An 8,714-nucleotide genomic window follows, 5' to 3' on the forward strand; every position below is an offset into this window, starting at 1 on the left:
CACCCTAATAATAATTGTAGTTGTAGTAGGTTGGTCACTAGGACGACCTCACCCTGCGGAGCTTCGAGTACAGGCGCGAGCCAGAAAGACCTAGATGCGGGGGAGCCTGAGATCCAGGGATGGAGCTGGGCAACAGTTGAGTGGGGTGATGTTGTGGGAGGGAGGGGATGAGAGAGGGGAGTTTGGGAAGTTGGGGAAGGGAAGGAGGGAGGGAGGGAGAGCTGTGTGGGGTGTTTGTAGTTATGGGTAGTTGGTATCAGGAAACAAGCCTACATAGTCATAAATGGAAAGAGGAACTGGTCTGCACTGGCGGGGGGGGACGGGAATTCTAACATGCCATGGGGGACCTTACAATAATTACATGGAACGTCAGAGGCCTCAATAGTTATTTAAAAAGGAACAAAGTGATGTTATACTTGCATAGACAAAAGATAGATATTGCGCTGCTACAGGAGACTCACTTGACACGGGAAAAGCTGGGAACAGTTGTGAAGAAGTGGAAAGGTGTTGTAGCGGGCTCGACATATTCTGCATATGCCAGAGGCGTGCTTATCTGGGTGTCGCCGCATGTCCCATTTTACAAGTTGCAGGAAACTGCGGAAGCAGATGGGAGGATGGTTACGTTGAGGGGACTGGTGGAGAATAAGGAGGTATGCATTGTGAACACTTATGCCCCCAATCAGAACACGGCGACATATTTCAGAGCCCTGAGTACTAATCTTAGCATGTGTATGGGAAGCGCGGCGATTTGGGGAGGCGATTTCAACTGTGTATGAAGCCCTATGATAGACAGATCAGACCGGACGTTCGATAGACCTGCCCCAGCAGCAAAAGCGTTACAGACACTGCTAGACGACTTCGATTTGGTGGACGTGTGGAGAGTAAAACATCCCCATGAAAGGCAGTACTCACATTATTCTGCCCCGCAGCAGCTGCATACGAGGCTAGACTATGTCTTCATCACGTCTGAAACTGTGGTAGAGGTTGTGCAAACAGAATATAAGGCGTGGGTCCTGTCGGACCACTCGCTCCTGGTAGTTGGCTGATAATACCGCCTCCCAAGAGCGAGGATACCGACGTGGCGCCTCCGTGCGGAGGCACTCAAAGACCCCCTTTTTAGGGAAGATATAAGGGAGGAGATTATAAATTACTTTGAGGTGAATACGGGCAGCGTGGACTCAGCGAGCACGCTATGGGAAGCTTTTAAGGTGGTGTTGCGGGGCATAGCCATAGTGAAATCTAAAGGCCTGCAAGGGCGAATCCTGGCTGATCTACATAATGCAGAAAGGGAATTGGAAAAGGCGCTGAAGGGAAGAGATGATATTGGGATAGACGTATAGTTGATACTTAAATGGCAACAGACATGCGCGGAGCTATGGGACAGACTGCCTAACCTTAACTATAAGAAATATGTAGAAAGACAGCATGCGGTAGGTGATAAAACAGGAAGGCTTTTGGCATGGTTGTACAAGAGCGAGATCCCCAGGCCCACCATCAGGACAATAACAAGAGAAGATGGCAGTGTAGTTGGCACTCAAGAGGAAGTTGATCTGGAGTTTGCAAATTACTACAGGGACCTATGTAGGGATGTGGAGGGAAGCAGTTGTGGAGAAATAAGAGAGACACTAGACGACATAGGTCTACCAACAATAAGCATTGAAGAAAGAGAGGAACTGGATGCACCGATTACCATGGAGGAACTAGAAGAAGTGGTGAGGCATCTACCTACTAGCAAGACCCTGGGGGCAGATGGGTTTCCAAGCAAGTTTTATAAAGTGTATAAGGCAGAAGTGCTCCCCCGATGCTGGACATGGTAAATGAAGCATTTGAGAAGGGACGGCTGCCAGAGTCACTTAGAGAAGCGATTATAATACCACTTCCAAAACCTAATAAACCGGGACACAGCTGTGGCTCTTATAGGCCGCTCTCAATGCTGAACCAGGACAGCAAGATACTGACAGCTGTCCTGGCAAGCAGACTGCGTAGAGTCATTGGCAAACTAATACACCCAGACCAGACAGGTTATGTCCCAAACAGGAACATAACTCATAACCATAAGCGACTCCATCGGGTTGTTGAGTGAGGGTGCAGGAATGTGGGCGAAATGGCGATAGTGTCCTTAGACGCTGTGAAGGCTTTTGATTCTGTCAAGTGGCCATCGCTGCTGGCAGCCTTGGCGGAGTATACTATGGGGCCTGGATACATAGGTGGGCAAAGATGCTATAAAGCGAGCCGTTGGCCAGGGTCAAAACAGGAGCGGTGATTTCAGAAAGTTGGTAACTAGGCAGGGGCACCAGACAAGGGTGCCCATGGTCCCCTATGCTGTACATATTAGCTTTAGAGCCTTTGGCTCCATTATGTCTTGGAGGTCATGGATAGGTACACAAGGCTGTCTGGCATAGCGGTGACCCCACAGAAATCTATTATTTTACCATTGAGTAACTATAAAGGGCTCACTACTGAGCGATTGCCGGTGCTGCAGGCTCCTTGGGCTGTTGATACTTTTCAGTACCTTGGGAAAGATGTGTATCATACAGTAGAAGAAGAGCATAGGCATGATACTGAGGTAAGAAAAATCGAAAAGAGCATGACTTTTTGGGTAAAGTTCCCTCTAGCAATGATGGGGCGAAGTGCAATGCTCAAAATGGTGGTCTTGCCCAGACTCCTACATTATTTTGAAAATATTCTGTATCTAATACCCAAGAAGTTTTTTATCAGATTGAATGGCCTATGCAGAGACTTCCTGTGGCAGGGTACCAGGAATAGGATGGCGCTATGGAAGTTGCAGAACTTCTATGAAAAAGTGGGAATAAAACTACCTAACTATGAGGTCTATTATGTAGCTAGCCAGTTGCAATATGTTGCCAAATGGCTCTCGGACGAAGTGACACCTGAGTCTAGGTTGTTTAAAGCAGATTGTGCCCCATATTATTTAAAAGAAATGATCTTGCTGCCTAAGACAGAAATGAAAGCGCGTCCTATGTTGATGACGCACGGGATCCCCGCAAATACCGCTAGTGGCATTGACTAGGGGAGATGAGCAGCTACGAAGGACAATTAGGGGCCAGTAGGAGTCGGTGGGTTGGTAACTATGGGAGATGTCTGGCGGGAAGGGGCTATCACAAATTTTGAAGAGTTAGAAGAGGAAGTGGGGCTACATGTGAGTCAATATATTACATATTATAAAATGGTGCAGAAAATTAAAAAAACTTGGCCTGAGACAGTACTGGTAGGAGAGCCTGATGCTACCATAGACATGATATATGATATAACGGAAGGAGGGCACGAGATTTCTAGATTGTATGAAATGCTGATGTCCAGGGTTGGGAAGGAACCAACGCAATTAAGATTAGACTGGGAAGCGGAGATGGGAGCCCCGATGGAGGATGGGTTGTGGGAACGTGCCCTGGGATACCATAAAAAGGTGTAGAGAAATGCCAGATTAAAACAGATACAACTATATACCACGCATAGGGCATATATGACACCCCTGAGGATATCGAGGTTTGAAAACGCTAGCAGACAGGCATGCCCAAAATGTGATGAGGAAAAGGCTGATATGGTCCTGCCCGGTGATTGAGTGCTTCTGGAGCGAGGTAGCGGGAAAACTGGCGGCAAAGGGGGTTACTATTGTCATAGACTCAGTTTGGGCTTGTTTACTGGGAGGGTTCCCCAGATCGCAGAAACGTAAGCATGTTGCTCGCAAAAAGGAGAATTGCCATGGGATGGAAGGCTTATCCCAGGCCACGGGTGGAGATGTGGTGGAAAAAGTTGCAGAAATGGGCGGAGACAGAGACATTGGTATGGCAAGAAGCAAGTAATATAGGGGGAGGGGAAGAGGTGGGAACCCTGATGGCATGGAAATTGATGGTAGCAGAACTGTTTGGAACAACACAAGATTTTACAGAATCCACCGGAAATGTGACCCCACCACGTGGTGCGGATATAGAGCGAGAAGAACAATAGGCTCGTAGGGGAGGGTAGGACAAGGGGAGCAGTGATTAATATTGTGTGTTAAATAATGCAGAATTGTATTGTTGCTTGCACTGCGTGTTTGGTTGGTGTTTTGTTTTGTTTACTTGAATATATAATAAAAATTGTTTAAAAAAAAAAAAAAGGAGGCACTGGGAGCCGATCGGAATTGCAACAATGGGAGATATGTGGCAGGGAGGGGAGATAAAGGCGTTCAGGAGGCTGGTAGAGGAAACAGGGTTACATGAGGGGCAGTATATTGCGTATAACAGAATGACATGGCGGATCAAAGAAACATGGCCAAAGATAACATTAGAAGAGCAACTTGATGCCACCATTGATACGATATATGATATAGCAGAGGAAGGACATGAGATATCCAGGCTATACAATCTTTTGATGACTAAAGTGGGGAAGGAGGTGACACGATTGAAACAGGACTGGGAAGAAGAGGTGGGGATACCAATGAGTGATGGCATGTGGGAGCAAGCGCAAGTGTACCATAAAAAAGTATCGAGAAATGCTAGGCTATAGCAAATACAGCTATATATCACTCACAGAGCATATATGACCCCCCAGAGAATAGCCAAATTGAATAACGTAGAACGGCAAACATGCCCCAAATGAGGGGAAGACAACGCGGGGATGACACATGTGGTCTGGGCATGCCCGGAAATTGTGAAATTCTGGGAGGAAATAGCCCATCGTCTCGAAGAGAAAGGGATAAAATTAAATATTGAAGTAGACTAAATGTAAATATTGAAACGTTATAATGTGTGTTGTGAAATTTCTGCATTTTGTTTTGGTTGTAAAACAATAAAACATTATTTATTTTAAAACACGCAATTGCAAGGAAAGGGTAAAAGGGGGAAAGTGAGAGGACGAGGTAGTGGAAAGTGCTGCACAAAGAAGAGAACAGAATACATAATAAGTGTAGTAAATAAATAAATGCAATAAATAAAATAAATACAGACTGAGGCAAATGAGTAATTTGTCAGATAGGGTATAACTGATAAGTGCAGAAGAAAAGTGGGGGATTGTATGGGTTCAGATACAGATCCCAGTGCCGGGGGTGGCTCGGAGGCAGTGCAAGTGGGTGAGCAGATACCTGGGCCTGAAGGACAAAGGGTGGCCAGGAGCATGGTGCTGATGAGAGAAAGCAGATCAGCAGGGGAGAAGAGGGGCGAAGGCAGAAGCAAAGAGGAATGTCTCGAGGTGCTTCCGGAACCAGATATGGTTCTCCTCAAGTTTCAAGGTGGCTGGGAGATTGTTCCAGAGGGAGGCCCCTGCCGAAGACAGAGATCTACCCCCAGCTCGTTTCTTGGAAAACCAACTGACCCGGAGGGAGTTAGACATAGAGGAGGGAAGGGCTCGAAAGGGGAGGTATTTACGGAGGGATAGTTAAAGGTATTTTGGACCCATGCCCCAGAAAGCCTTGTGGACAATGCAGAGGGTTTTAAATGTAATCCTTGCATCCACTGGGAGCCAATGAAGGGATTTCAGAGCTGGAGAGATACGATCCCAGGGCTTGAGGCCAAGGATAAATCTTGCAGTCCGGTTCTGGATTAGTTCTTAGGGGGCGGAGAGTGGAGGCAGGTAGATTAAGAAAGAGGCTGTTGCAGTAGTCCAGCCTAGAGAGAACCAGAGCTTGGAGACAGTGAGCTTCTGGGGGAAGGAAAGGAAAGGCAGAGTACCTCTAAGGAGGTGCAGTAGGAAGTTTTACTTTTTAGAGATGTCAGAGATGTGTGCAGAGAAGGAAAGTGTGGAGTCAAAGATGACCCTGAGATTTTTAGCCTCACAGGTAGGAGGAGGGCCAAGGGAGGCTGGCCAGAGAGTGAGGGGAAAGGATGGTGAAGGTGTACCAATGAGGAGGATCTCTGTCTTGTTGGCATTTAGACAAAGATAGTTGGTGGCACACCAAATTTGAATGGTGGTTAGGCAATCTGAGATGAGGGAAGGAGAGAAGGTGTCTGAGGGAAGCCTGAAAATGAGTTAGGTGTCATCGGCGTAGCACTGGAAGTTTGAGCAGAAAAAGGAAATTCAGTAGGCGAGGGTAGCCAGGTATTGGTTGAAAAGCCAGGGCGAGAGGTTAGACCCCTGGGGAACACCACAGGTAGAGAGGGAGATAGAGGAAAGGAAGAACCCGAGTTGTACCAGGGAGGGTTGATCAGATAGGAAAGAGGTCAGCCAGGCCAGAGCCTGATCTGTGATACCCCGGTTGTCACAGAGACAATTGAGCAGGATGGTATGGATGACCATGTCGAAAGCAGAGGAGAGATCAAGTAGGATGAGGACAGAGGGAATGTTAGAGTCAAGGTTGGAGAGCAGGTCTTCACAGATGTTCAGGAGAGCAGTTTCGTGCTTCTGGCATCTCTGAAACTAGTTTGGTGGTCGTGGAGAGAGCCAACAGAGTCGGAATGTAGATTAAGCTGCGAGATGGCAAGCTTTTCCAGGAGCGTCCCCAGAAAGGGAGTAATGGAAATTGGGCGATAGTCCGGAAAGATCAGCTGTGGGTTTCTTGTGGAGAGGATGCACAAGGGAGGGCTTGAGACGGGAGGGGAAAAGAACCAGAGGCAAAGAAATGGTTACAAAAATCAGCAAGGGCCGGAGCAAGGGTATCGATGTGGTGCTTAAAGGTTTTAGAGGAACAGGGATGAACCTGTTTTGAAGAGGCATTCATCTATCAGACTTGTCTAGTAACCTCATCCGGGGAGAGAAAAGAAAGGAGGCGAAAGAAGAGGAGGGGTTTAATGGAGGGTCAGCAGCAAGGAGGGAGAGGGGAGGGGAGCGAAGGAGAGGGAGGACAAGATGTCATGAGTTTGGAATTAAAGTGAGAGGCAAGAGAGTTGTAAAGAGCCTGGGAGGCGAGAGGGGGGGGGAGACTGCAGCAGGGTTGGCCAGCTCCTTGCAGATTTTAAAGAGTTTGGCCAATGTTTGCAACTTGAGGTTGTTTGTGTGCTACATTTTTCATGCAAGTCAAGGGCTGTGGTAGCCTTTAACTTGAGGGGAAACATATCTTGTAGATGCCATCTCTGTTTACTGCTTAAAACTCCTTGTACCTCCACCTCTTGGAAGGAATGAAAGCCTACAATCATACAGTGTTTATTGCATAATGCATTCTTAAATGTAACATTGGCATGCACACCCTGATCATGTGGCATGTAGCAAAAGCATTTGGTATTTGAAATACCTCCTGTTTTTACTGATGTCACCAAAACCATACGGACTCGTATGCATTTCTGAGTGGGTTTGTGCATATATTTCATGTGAACAACTATTGGAGCCAGGTATGTCTTTTCGGTTGGACTTTTTTGGGACACTTAGTGGGATTTGCTTTAAGGTCGGGTATTATTTCAAGTTGATGATGTTCCTGCTTATGAAGGGATTTTGCTGTTCCTCCCCAATCCATGATAAGAATTCATAAAAGGATTGAAGAGTCTTGAAGGATTGAAGAGTCATCACATGCTCCATTGTCTCCCTGGTGTTCAGACGCAGCCATCAAACTCCTCACAATGAAGAAATCCGGCTAAGTGGTCATGCCCTTCATCTCCACTCTTTGCCTACCAGAGAAGGCCCATTCCTGGTCACCACCATCTCCCTCCTTTGCATGGCAGGGGTCACTTGGCTCCCAACTTCTCCAGAAAACTCATAGAAACAAGCCCTGCATCCCCTCCTGTTTTGCACCTACAATAAACACAATATATTCCGAGACACTGCTACTGGCGACACTGGAAGTTGCCTGGGTAACAGCTGGTAAAGGAAGATTACTAAGCAGGGATGATGAGGTGGGGCATGCTCACAGTGACCCAGCGTGGAGCCCCCACCTGAGCATGTGCGGGATCCCATTGAAACACAAAATTACAACCAGTCCTAAAGTAGGCTTGGTCAATTCCACCCCTGCACTACAAGACCTATTAATGAGGGAGGGACACAATCATTTAAAAAAAAAATGTTTTTTTTGTTTTTTATCATTTTAAAATCACACAAACAGTGCACCCAAACATGGTGCATACCTATTCAAACCCCAACTCCCCCCTTCTCCTTACCCTCCCCCCAGTAAAGTCTCTGTGAGGAGCCATCACGGTCCACTAGTCCACTACTGTCTCTTTTTTCTGTATTCCTGGGAGCTATCCGTGTCCAATTCGTCAGATCTCAAGCCCATCAAGGATGCAATCAAGTGCTGCCATGCCATCAATGTTCCTGCTTCCTCTTCACCCCCTTTGCATGCTGCCTCCCTCCATACCACTGTTTCAGCCTCTGCCCGCTGCAGAAGGTCCCTCCACCAGGTCTCTACATTGGGTCTCGCCTGAGGTTTCCATCCTATGGCTATCCTTCGTTTAGCTAAAATATAGGCCAGGTCTTTGAGCTTGCTCACATGCTTAAGTTTACGCGGTCTGGGGAAGCCCACCACCATACATGCCCACAGAGTGTCTATTACCAGTACGATCCCTTTGGTTTCCAGCCAGTCCGCTATTTCCTTCCAATATCTGGCTACCTCTGGACAAGCCCAGAACATGTGCACCATCCCAGCATTCTCTTCCCCACATTTCGGGCATCTCTCTATAGCTGCGTTTGCAAACTGGGCAATTTTCTTGGTGGTCTATATGCTCTGTAAGTGACATACAATTGAATTTGTTGAAATCGGGCATTCGTCAACACCTTTTTGTGGTACCCTTGCACCCTCTCCCATAGGCCGTCACTCATTCTTTACCCGCTTTCTTCCTCCCAATCTCGCCTTGTTT

The sequence above is a fragment of the Ambystoma mexicanum genome, chromosome 6p, assembly GCF_040938575.1.
Source record: "Ambystoma mexicanum isolate Mex_15411 chromosome 6p, UKY_AmexF1_1, whole genome shotgun sequence".
Classification (NCBI taxonomy): domain Eukaryota; kingdom Metazoa; phylum Chordata; class Amphibia; order Caudata; family Ambystomatidae; genus Ambystoma; species Ambystoma mexicanum.